Raw genomic sequence first — 13390 nt, forward strand, 5'->3', positions numbered from 1 at the left:
AGGCGGTGCAGCATAAAAACACCAGAAACCCGGTTTCAATCCTGACTGCAAGTGCAGTCTGTATGAAGTTTGTTCGTTCTCCGTGTGACCACGTGAGTTTTCCCCGGGTGCTCTGTTTTCCTCCTTTACTCCAAATATGTAATAAAGATTGTAAATTGTCCCTCGTGTGCAGGATAGTGCTAATGCACGGGGATCACTGGTCGGTGTGGACTTGTTGGGCTGAAGAGCCTGAATGTCTAAACTAAGCTGAACGAAACTAAGTGCAGCATAGGAGCACGAGGTTAATCCCTGGGATGGCGGGACTGTCACATGAGATAAGATTGGAAAGACTGGCCTTGTATTCATTTGAGATTAGAAGTTAATGTATATGAGGATACAATGTATTATATGTAAATATTACTCCTCTGTTTTTACCATGGAGCCAAATATGAAGACTGGGGACCTTGGGACATTTAATGCAGATGTTTTGTGTTCAGTCTATATCATGGTGTAGGAGATACTGCATGTACATAATGCATATGAAGTTCGATAAATCGCCTTGGCTTGATCAAATATATCCAGTGGGGAAACTGGAGAAGAAAATTGCAGGAGATCTGACTGAGATAAATGAATTATTATTGGATGCAGCTGAGGTGCTAGAAGATTGGAGAGTGGCTAATGTTGTGCCTCTGTTTAAGAAGGGCTGCAAGGAAAAGCTATTAAAACTTACCCCTCATATTAAACCTCAGTCCCCGGGTTCTTGATTCCCATAATCTAGGTACTGAAAACTCAGCATTCAACCGAACAATTCCCCTCATGATATTGTACAACTCTGTAAGATCATCCTTCTGTCTCCTGCACTCGAAAGAATGAAGTCCTAGTCAGTTATACAAGAAGTTGGTGAGGCGCCATTTGGAGTATTGTGTTTAGCTTTGGTCACCCTGCTATTGAAAGGATGTCACCAAGCTGGCAAGAGTGCAGAGAGGAGTTATGAGAACCGGATGGGCCAGAGCTATATAGAGAGGATAGGCAGGGTCGGACTTTGGACTGCAGGAGGCTGAAGGATGAACATACTGAGTTGAACAAAATCATGAGGGGAAGTGATACTACAAATGTTACCCAGAGTAGGGAATTGAAGAACCAGAGGACATAGGTTTATTGTGAGGGGGCCATTTTAATTGGAACCTGAGGGGTAACTTTTTCACACTGAGTTTGGTGGGTATATGGAATGAGCTGCCACAGGAGATGGTTGAGGCAAGTACTGTAACAACATGTAAAAGAAATTTGGACAGGAACATGGATAGGAAAGGTTGTGTGGGATATGGTCCAAACGCAGGCAGGTGGAATGAATGTAGATGGGACATCTCGGTCGGCATGAGCAAGCTAGGCTGAAGGGCCTGTTTCTGTTCTGTGTGACTGTGATTAGACATAAATTATTTAATATCTTTAACGGCAATGTAGCATGAATCATTCAATGCCTTCTTTGTTGCTAAGTTGTGTAAACTAAAATAATGAATGTGAATTTAAGTAGTGCCAGCAACCAATTTAGGATTCCCCAAGCTCTTGAAATCCAAAGAAGTTCTTATCAAATGTGGCCACAATTGAAACGAACCCATCAAGTCAAACTGCCCCTTAAATCTAAATAACACAGATTTCTATAATGGATCTCGTGTCACAGTCTCATCCCTGGAAATAAACAAAGGAAAGTCAAGAAATGAAGAGCTGCAGAATGGCCGTGTTGGTGAGGGACAAGTGGGAATTGTGGCAAAGTTGCTGAAAGTTTCCAAATTCAGTAAATCTGTAATACTGAACAATGACTCCACCTGCTCCCCTTCACTTGTAAAATGATTTGTTATTTGCTTTTCCGAAATTCCCAGCTGACATGGTCGCAAATATAACACAAACATGCGGATGGTGTGGATTCAAGAAAGGTGTCACGAGGTATCGTGTGGCAATGGCAATAGCGGATCTACTTGTCGTCGTATTTAAAGTTATTTTCATCAACATAATTTACATATACATACCTCCCGTGTGCAACATCGTACACACCGTGGGTTACATATCCGTGAATTACTCCGTCTGGCTCACTGTTGCCTTCACCTTCGACCTTACGGCGGCTATTTGCTTCCAGAAGCTGAAGACAAGATACTGCACTGAAAAAGGTGCAGCCATCGTTATTCCAGTGGTGAGTGCGCTGAGTGGGGTAACCAACATCCCCTGGTACTTCACGTACCGGTCACGTTTCTGCAGGACAGCATTTGATTTAATAACTTCGCCGGTGTGGGCAGCCTTTGACTGGGGGCACCACATTTTATTCCCACTCGTCCCCTTCGTACTGATCCTGCTGCTCATTGCTGTCACTGTCAGGCACATCCTGATGGCCAGTGTAGGCCGCAGGAAACTGAGGAGGCAGCGGAGCGGAGAGGGGAAGGACGACCCAGAGATGAAGAATCGAAGAAGATCCATCATTTTGCTCTCCACCATATCGGCCAATTTTATCCCGTTATGGATGACACGGGTGTTCATTCTATCAAATTTACGAATTGCTGGATGGTATGTGGCACGGTTTGTCTTTGACTGGGGGCACCACATTTTATTCCCACTTTTAATCAAACAAACTGTTCAAAGAGCTTTGAAGATGCGAATCAGAACATGCACGTTATAGTCAGGTGCAGGATTCACCAGCGCTCATAAAATATATATGAGAAAGTAAGGAAAGCCTTTCACCTGTGTGTAGATTGGGGAATTGATTGTATTCAACAAGCTGTTCTAAGATGTCATCAATGGTTCCATTGATATGATTTCCACAGACGGAAATGAAGTCGTTGGAATCAATTGCGGGAAACTGTTGTGCAAGGGGATGGATTTGTTGATCGTGGCTTTGTGGACCAGTCTGAAACAGCTGGTGGAGAGTGGGTACCTGGTTCGCAAACTCTGCTGCCTTTTGTCCCCAGTAACGACGGGGAGAGATGGAAAGCAGACTTTCACCTCCCCATCTCTTATTTTACACAAGAACACAAAGGCACGATCTCACCAGTCTTAACCAGAACAGAGAAAAACGAGCAATTACACTGCATGGTCCGGCTTTTTATTGTTCATTGAAAATGGAATGGATGGATAATACATGAAAAGTTTTGGAGAAAAACTTTCGGTCCATTTTAACCTCCTGAATAGCCTTCCCTGTTACCTTTAATGATCTGCGGACAAACACTCCAACATCGCTCTGCAATTCTCCACCTCTCAACATCCTTCCACTTACTGGACATCCCATTACCTTGTAACATCTCCTCACACACGTCACCTCGCACATCTCCGGATTAAATTCCATTTGCCCTTTGCCTCGCTATCGATTCGTTCCTGCGGCCTCATGCTTTCCTCCTCCGTATCACAGATGAAGTTGAGATAACTCATCTGTAATCATGTGGTTTCTTACTTCCCTCTTCCATTTTTAAACAACAGTAAATCAACAGCAGTCCTCCAGTCTTACAACACCACTCCTGGACCAGACGATTTATTTATTTTTAAAGTTGCTATTTTCTTAATGTTTGTCCCATCTGATATCTCACCATTATTCACCTGAATTAAAACACTGGCATCCCTCTGATTTGATGAGGACCAAAATGAGGACAAGAATCTCACCCAGATCTTCTTGTACACAAACAAGTCATCTTTATGGTCACTAATTGTCCTGAATCAGCCCCAAGTAGCTGTTTCCACTCCATTTTACTCAATCACCCCTCACCACAGCCCTTCACCCACCTCTGACGTTATATCCCACACCTAGCCCACACCAACGCCTCCTCTTCCTGAAGAGACTGAAGAAATATAGCATGTCTCAAGTGACTATTACAAACTTTTAGATGCAGGAAAAATGATTCCGGTGTTGTTAGATTCAGTAAAAAATGTTCCTGATTTGGCGGGAGTCCAGAACCAGGAATCACAGTTTAAGAATAAGGCGATGCCATTTAGGACTGAGATGAGGAAAATCATTTTCACCCAGAGAGTTGTGAATCTGTGGTATTCTCCGCCACAGAAGGCAGAGGCCAATTCACTGGATGTATTCAAGAGAAAGTTGATACAGCTCTCAGGGTTAACGGAATCAAGGGAAATTGGGTGAAAGCAGGAGCGGGGTACTGATTCTGGATGATCTGCCATGATCATATTGAATGGCGGTGCTGGCTCGATGAGCCGAATTGCCTCATCCTGCACCTTTGTATGCTTTCCTATGTTTCTACGGTTGCACCACCGAAGCATACTGTTGGGTTACATCACGGCTTGGTTTAGGAATAGTTCTGCCCAAGACCGCGAGAAATTGCAGCGAATTGTAGATTTAGCCCAGAAATTGCAGAGAATTGGAGTTTCGGTTAGTTTAGAGATACATCGCGGAAACAGGCCATTCGGCCCAATGAGTCCGCACTGACCAGCAATCCCAGCACACCAACGCTATTCTACACACACTGGGGACGAGTTACAGTTGTACCAAGCTAATTAACCAACAAACCTGCACGCCTTTAGAGTGTGGGAGGAAACCGAAGATTTCGGAGAAAGCCCACGCAGGTCATGTGGAGAACATGCAAACTCCAGACACACAATTACACATAGCATTCCTGTGGATTGGAGTGTAGCTAATGTTGTCCCACTTTTTAAGAAAGGATGGAGAGAGAAAACGGTGGGGAAGATGCTGGAGTCAATTATAAAAGACGAAATTGCGGAGCATTTGGATAGTAGTAACAGGATCGTTTCGAGTCAGCATGGATTTACGAAGGGGAAATCATGCTTGACTAATCTTCTGGAATTCTTTGAGGATGTAACTAGGAAAATTGACAAGGGAGAACCGGTGGATGTGGTGTACCTCGACTTTCAGAAAGCCTTCGACAAGGTTCCACATAGGAGATTAGTGGGCAAAATTAGAGCACATGGTATTGGAGGTAGGGTACTGACGTGGATAGAAAATTGGTTGCCAGGCAGAAAGCAAAGAGTGGGGATAAATGGATCCCTTTCAGAATGGCAGGCAGTGACTAGTGGGGTACCGCAAGGCTCGGTGCTGGGACCGCAGCTATTTACAATATGCATTAATGACTTGGATGACGGGATTAAAAGTACCATTAGCAAATTTCCAGATGATACAAAGCTGGGTGGTAGTGTGAACTGTGAGGGAGATGCTTTGAGATTGCAGGGTGACTTGGACAGGTTGTGTGAGTGGGCGGATGCATGGCAGATGCAGTTTAATGTGGATAAGTGTGAGGTTATCCACTTTGGTGGTAAGAATAGGAAGGCAGAGTATTATCTGAATGGTGTCAAGTTAGGAAAAGGGGACGTGCAACGAGATCTGGGTGTCCTAGTGCATCAGTCACTGAAAGGAAGCATGCAGGTACAGCAGGCAGTGAAAAAGTCAATGGAATGTTGCATTCTTTACCTTGTCCTTCATTGCTTGGTGTGACAAAGAATTTCACTCATTCATCATCCACTGAATAAAGAAATATTTCTGCCACACATTACTAAATGTGTCAGAAACATTACTAAGGTCATTACTAAATGTGTCATCCCCACCTCTCAACTGTGGGTTTCAATACAATTTTAGTTCATTCTTCCAACATCAAATGTAGACAGGCCTGGACAATTTGCCCCTTCTCAGATTCAGTTCCACCATCCCAGGAACCAGTCTAGAGAACCTATGCTGAGCCCATGCTGTGGCATGTATATCCTTTCCAATATAAGGAGAATACACTGGCAATGAATTGTGGACCCACACACCTGTGCTGGTTCAGTCAGGCGGTTCCATTGCAACATTGACAACCTTTTCCTTTTTCAATCAGTACCCCGTTCGTTCCTTCTCCCCATACCCCCTGACTCTGCTATCATTAAGAGCTCAATCAGTCTCCCTCTTGAAAGCATCCAGAGAATTGGCCTCCCCTGCCTTCTGAGGATGTCATAGAGTCATGAACACAGCAACAGGCCCTTCAGCCCATCTTGGTCTGACTGCGCAAGATACCCCATCGATCCCCCACAACTCTGTAAGATCATCCCTCAACTTCCAGCGTTCCATGGAATAAAGTCATCGTCTACCAACATTTACCTGTAGTTTGTCCATTGGGTACTGGCAACATCTTTGTAAATCACCTTTGTAAATTGTAAATCTATTTCTCATTTAGGTCTCTGACACCTTCTGATGATGTCAGGAGCACCTGGATCATTGGCAACCAGTGTGCACACTGTAGTACTTAATACAGGCAACACCCAACCCCAAACTGCTGCCACTGTTATCATGCACACTAGTGTCACCGGACATGGCCTGGTCCTCATAGAGTCACCGTATTAGAACAGAACCGGTAGTCTACCTACTCACATCAACCATTTATCTACTCTAGCCGTAGGAGGAGCCAGCGCTGCCCTCACAGCTGCGGCTTGCCTGCAGTCCGTCTGTCTTTTGTGTTTTTTTGTTGTTTTTGTCTGAATTGTAGTTTTAATATGGTGTAGTGTTTGTATGTTATGTTGGGGGGTGGGAGGGAGGGAACGAACGGGAACTGTAACATTGTCTCTCCCGAACGGAGACGCGACCTTTGTTTCTGTGTCGTGTCTCCGTTCCCGCTGCGGCCTACCATCGGCCATGCACCTGGGGCCACCTGCACTCTGGTTCGCAGAGCCCGCGGCCCGGACTCACCACCTGCGGCGCTGGCCGCCTTCGGAGGCTGCGGGAGCGGCTGTGACTCGTCTCCGGAGGCTCCGACGCGGGCCGCCTGGACGTCGGAAGCCCGCAGTCCCCTGTGTGGGGGCCGACATCGGGACCTCCGGCAGCGGCAGCGATAGCGTCTTCACCCGCCCCGAATCGCGGGGCTTGGGTCGGCCCGCCGCGGACCTTTCACTGTCCGGCGCGGCCTGAAATAGGCCGCGGGATTTTTCTCCGCCCGGTGGGGGCTTCAATGTCGGGAGCCACGACCGCCCCGACATGGCAACTTCAACAGCCTGACCGCGGGAGAAGACGGCAGAGGAAAAGAATAAGACATTCTGGCCTTCCATCACAGCGAGGAGGTGACTGGAGGAGACTCACTGTGATGGATGTTTCTTTGGTTTGCTGTTAGTTTGAGATTGTATGTTATTGCATTTTTATTGATTATTCTTATTGGTCTTATTGTTGAACTGCAGGTAATGTTTCATTTCACTACACATTTATGTGTATGTGACAAATAAACGACTATTGATTGACTATTCATAGTACCATTTATCTACATGAGCCCGTAGCGTTCTCTGACTTCGTGATACAAGTCTCCTGCGCTCCAAAGAATGAAGTTCTGGTGAAAGATATTGAGTATAGAAGTTGTGATATTATGTTACATTTGTACAAGATGTTGGTGAGGCCGCATTTGGAGTATTGTGTTTTGTTTTGGTCACGCTACTTTAGAAACTATGTCATCAAGCTGGAAAAAGCGCAGGGAAGAGTTATGAGAACTTGAGGGCCTGAGCTATGTGGAGAGGTTGGGCAGGTGACGACCTCATACTTTGAAGAGCAGGAAGCTGAAGGAAGATCATACAGATTTGAACAAAATCATGAGGAGAACTGATTCAATAAATCCGACCCAGAGTAGGGGAATCAAAAATGAGAGTTCAAAGATTTAATGTGAGCGGGAACATTTTGATCGGAATCTGAGAGGTAACTAGTTCACATTGTGTTTGGAGGATATATGGAACGAGCTGCCAGAGGAATGTGGTTGAGGCAAGTACGATGACAACATGTAAGTATATTTGGACCGCTATATGGATGGGAAAGGTTGAGTGTGATATGGTTCAAATGCAGGTAGGTGGAATGAATTTAGATGGGTCATCCTGGTCGGCTTGGACAAGTTGGGCTGTAGGGCCTGTGTCTGTTCTGTATGACTGTGACTCTAGACATAAATTATTCAATATCATTATCTGCAATGTAATATGATTCATTCAATGCCTTTCAATGTTGCTAAACTGTGTAAACACGCTCTTGACATCCAAAGATGTTCTCATCAAATGTGGCCACAGTTGAAACTAACCCATCAAGTCAAACTCTCGATAACACAGATTTCTATAATGGATTTCTGTCACTGTTCCATCCCGAGAAATGAACTCAGAAATGTCAAGAAGTGAAGAGCTGGAGACTAATGTGTTGGTGAGGGACAAGTGGGAATTGTGGCAAAGTTGTTGAGAGTTTTGAAATTCAGTAAAACTGTAATACTTAACAATTTCTCCATTTGCTCACCTTCAATTGTCAATTTTGTTGTTGTTTGCTTTTTTTCGACTTCACAGCTAACCTGGTCGCAATTGTAACACTATCATGCGGACGGTGTGGACTCTCCAAAGGTGTCACCTGGTATCTTGTGGCAATGGCAGTAGCCGATCTACTTGTCGTTATAATTCAAGTCATTCTCATCAACATAATTCACATATATATCCCTCCCGGGTGCAAGATCGTATATACCGTGGGTTACATGTCCGTATCTTACACCGTCTGGCTCACTGTTGCCTTCACCTTCGACCGTATGGCGGCCATTTGCTTCCAGAAGCTGAAGACAAGATACTGCACTGAGAAAGGTGCAGCCATCGTTATTGCAGTGGTGAGTGTGCTGAGTGTGTTCACCAACATCCCCTGGTACTTCACGTACCATTCACGATTCTGCATGGCATCATTTGATTTCATAACTTCGCCGGTGTGGGTAGCCTTTGACTGGGGGCACCGCATTTTAACCCCACTCATCCCCTTCGTGCTGATCCTGCTGCTCAATGCTGTCACTGTCAGGCACATCCTGATTGCCAGTGTAGTCCGCAGGAAACTGAGGGGGCAGAGGAGCAGGGAGGGGAAGGACGACCAAGAGATGAAGAATCGAAGAAGATCCATCATTTTGCTCTTCACCATATCGGCCAGTTTTATCCTGTTATGGATGACACGGGTGGTCATTCTATCAATTCAGCGAATTACTGGATCGTACATGGCACAGTATGTGTCTGTTGTTCTGATAGACCACATAGGAACAATGCTTCAGTTATTCAGCTCCTGCACCAACACGTATATTTATGCGGTCACCCAGAGGAAGTTCCGGGAGGAGATGATAAATGCCGTGAAATGTCCCTTTCAGGACATCCAGAAGTTCATTAAAAGTTATGGAGAGAGGTGAAAAATTCAACCCAGGACTGTTGGTACCGCCCCGACCAGCAAACCCGTGATTGAACAAACAGATCAAAGAGCTTTGAAGATGTGAATCAGAGCATGCACGTTATAGTCTGGTGCAGGATTCACCAGCGTTCATAAAATATATATGAGAAAGTAAGGAAAGCCTTTTACCTGTGTGTAGATTGGGGAATTGATTTTATTCAACAAGCTGTTCTGGGATGTCATCAATGGTTCCATTGATATGATTTCCACAGACGGAAAAGAAGTCGTTGGAATCAATTGCGGGAAACTGTTGTGCAAGGGGATGGATGTGTTGATCGTGGCATTGTGGACCAGTCTGAAACAGGTGGTGGAGAGTCGGTACCTGGTTCTCCAACTCTGCTGCCTTTTGTCCCCAGTGACGACGGGGAGAGATGCAAAGCAGACTTTCACCTCCCCATCACTTACTTTACACAAGAACACAAATACACGATCTCCCCGTCTTCTTCAGACGAGAGAAAAACAAGCAATAACACTGCATGGTCTGGCTTTATGTTGTCATTTGAATATGGAATGTAATAATAATAATTGAAATGGTTTTATGAAAGACATTCACTCCAGTTGAACAGCCAAAAGAGCATTTGCTTTACTTTAAGGATCAATGTACACACACTCCAAGTTTGATCGCTCTGCAGTTCCCTACCTCTCAACATCCTTCCACTTACTGGACATTTCATTACCTTGTTATCGATTCCTTCCTGCTTTCCTTCTCCGTAATGACTTGGATGAAAGCATTAAAAGTATAATGAGCAAATTTGCAGATGAAACAAAGCTGGGTGGTAATGTGAGCTGTGAGGAAGATGCTATGAGGTTGCAGGGTGACTTGGACAGGTTGTGTGAGTGGGCGGATGCATGGCAGTTGCAGTTTAATGTGGATAAGTGTGAGGTTATCCACTTTGGTGGTAAGAATAAAAAGGCAGATTATTATCTGAATGGTGTCAAGTTAGGAAAAGGGGACGTACAATGAGATCTGGGTGTCCTAGTGCATCAGTCGCTGAAAGGAAGCATGCAGGTACAGCAGGCAGTGATGAAAGCCAATGGAATGTTGACCTTCATAACAAGAGGAGTTGAATATATGAGCAAAGAGGTCCTTCTGCAGTTGTATAGGGTCCTAGTGAGACCGCACTTGGAGTACTGTGTGCAGTTTTGGTCTCCAAATTTGAGGAAGGATATTCTTGCTATTGAGGGCGTGCAGCGTAGGTTTACTAGATTAATTCCCGGAATGGCGGGACTGTCATATGTTGAAAGACTGGAGCGACTAGTCTTGTATACACTGGAATTTAGAAGGATGAGAGGGGATCTTATCAAAACAAATAAGATTATTAAGGGGTTGGACACGTTAGAGGCATGAAACATGTTCCCAATGTTGGGGGAGTCCAGAACCAAGGGCCACAGTTTAAGAATAAGGGGTAGGCCATTTAGAACGGCAGTGGAGGCCAATTCTCTAAAGCATTCAAGAGAGAGCTAGATAGAGCTCGTAAGGATAGCGGAGTCAGGGGGCATGGGGAGAAGGCAGGAACGGGGTATTGATTGAGAATGATCAGCCATGATCACATTGAATGGTGGTGCTGGCTCGAAGGGCCGAATGGCCTACTCCTGCACCTATTGTCTATTGTCTATTGTATCACCGATGAAGTTGAGATAACTCCTCTGTAATTATGTCGTTTCTTACTTCCCTCTTCCATTTCTAAACAACAGTAAATCATCAGCAGTCCTCCAGTTCGACAACACCACTCCTGGGCCTAATGATTTATTCATTTTTAAAGATGCTATAACCTTAATGTTTTGTCCCATGTGATATCTCACCCTCATTCGCCTGAATTAAAACAGAGGCATCACGTTGATTTGGTGAGGACTAAAAGACGTTCATTAGGAATCTCACCCACATCTTCTTGTACACAAACAAGTCATCTTTATGGTCACTAATTGTCCTGAATCATCCCCAAGTAGCTGTTTCCAGTCCATTTTACTCAATCACCCCTCACCACAGCCCTTCACTCTCCTCTGACGTTATATCCCACACCTAGCCCACACCAACGTCTCTTCTTCCTGAAGAGACTGAAGAAATATAGCATGTCTCTAGTGACTCTTACAAACTTCAAGATGCAGGAAAACTGTTCCCGGTGTTGCTAGATGCAGGGGAAAAAATCCTGTTTTAGGGGGATTCCAGAACCAGGGGTCACAGTTTAAGAACAAGGCGTGTGCCATTTAGGACTGAGATGAGGAAAATCATTTTCCCCAGAGAGTTGTGAATCTGTGGTATTCTCTGCCACAGAAGGCAGAGGCCAATTCATTGGATGTATTCAAGAGAAAGTTGGGATAGCTCTTAGGGTAACGGAATCAAGGGAAATGGGGAGAAAGCAGGAACGCGGTACTGATTCTGGATGATCAGCCATGATCATATTGAATGGGGTGGTGGCTCCAAGGGCCGAATTGCCTCCTCCTGCACCTACTTTGTATGCTTTTCTACGTTTCTGCAGTTGCACCACGGCAGCATACTGTTGGGTTACATCACGGCTTGGTTTAGGAATAGTTCTGCCCATGACCGCGAGAAATTACAGCGAATTGTAGATGTAGCCCAGAAGTTGCAGAGAATTGGAGTTTAGGTTACTTTAGAGATACAGTGCGGAAACAGGACCTTCGGCCCAATGAGTCCGCACTGACCAGCAATCCCCGCACACTAACAATATCCTACATACGCTGGGGACGATTTACATTTGTACCAAGCTAAATAACCAACAAACCTGCACGTCTTTGGAGTGTGGGAGGAAACTAAATATTTCGGAGAAAGCCCACGCAGGTCATGTGTAGAACATGCAATCTCCAGACAGACAACTACACATAGTTAGGATCAAACTCGGGTATCTGGTGCTGTAAGACAGCAAGTCTACCGCTGCGCTACCGTGCTGCCCATATGTAGATGTAGCCCATCACACAGGCCAGTCATCCCACCATTGACTCGAACAGAGTCATAGATTTATTTCACCCGGTTATTTCCTCTTCTCTCGGCTCCCGTCTGGCAGGATGTACAGAAGCTTGAAAGCACACTCCTCCAGTCTCAGGATCTGCCTTTTCCTCTCTCTTATCAAGCTTGTTAACGGTCCTTCCATAAACTAGGGTACTGTTTGATTCACCTCTACCCCATTGAGAAATTTGGACTTCGTCCAAGGAACTGATGAGCGACAATGCGCTGCAATGCTGAGAACTATATTCTGTACTCTCTAACTTCCCCGTTGCTTGATCTACTGTACTTGAGCTTGAACTGGTTGTATCTATGTATAGTATATCTGATTTGTATAGATAGTGTGAGAAACAAAGCTTTTCACAGGACCCCTGTACATGTGACAATAAAAAACGTAAACCTAAAGAAAGATATCAGCCTTGCCATTTCCTAACTATCCTCCCAGCACATCACCAAACGTCTTTTCACCCCCCCCTCCCTCCCTCCCTCTCTCCACACCTCGCCGCCGAAAACCCTCTCCATTAGCCTCTTCTCTTTCTTTTGATTGCATACCTTTCCAACCTTCAACCTCTGCCGGACCACACTATTTCTATGACCTCCCTCTCCCTCTCTCTCATGTTGAGCGGACAGTCCTCAGCAGAGGTATTATCTTCCTACCCCTGCACCCGCACCTCAACGGGTTCCCGTCATGATGTTGAGCCCCATCATGATGTTGAGATTCTCTTCCGTCACCTATGTCTTTGGCACGGAGCTCTCACTGACCCTTCCTCATGGACATCCCCTGTGGGTCTTTCACCCTCTCTTGACCTTCTCATTTTCAATTGCCATCACCACATCATCCACCTGGACTTCTTCACTCCCCTAACACACTCCAACCTCAGCCTGTCCCAATCGGCCGCACTTCACCTACTTCACACCGACCACAAATCTGCAGAAAAGGTGGTGCTGCTGTAGTCTGGTGGACTGTCCTCTACCTTGCAGAGGCCTGTTGGCAGCTCTCAGACACCTCCTTGTACCTTCCCCTGCACCATGACCTCGCCAACGAATACCCCAATGCCACCGGTCCCGCACTGTCACAGATCTCATCACATGAGGAGATTTCCCCTCCGCAGTGTCCAACCTGAGAGTGCATCAGCCCCGTACTTCCTGCTTCCATTTCCACAAACAGGACTGTCCTGGTAGGCCACTGGTTCTGCCTGTTCTTGCCCCCACTGAGCTTATCTCCTCTCTCCGAGACCCTGTCTCTTTCCAGTCCCTTCCCACCAACATCCAGGTCA

Source organism: Rhinoraja longicauda, chromosome 9 (assembly GCF_053455715.1).
Source record: "Rhinoraja longicauda isolate Sanriku21f chromosome 9, sRhiLon1.1, whole genome shotgun sequence".
NCBI classification, from domain to species: domain Eukaryota; kingdom Metazoa; phylum Chordata; class Chondrichthyes; order Rajiformes; family Arhynchobatidae; genus Rhinoraja; species Rhinoraja longicauda.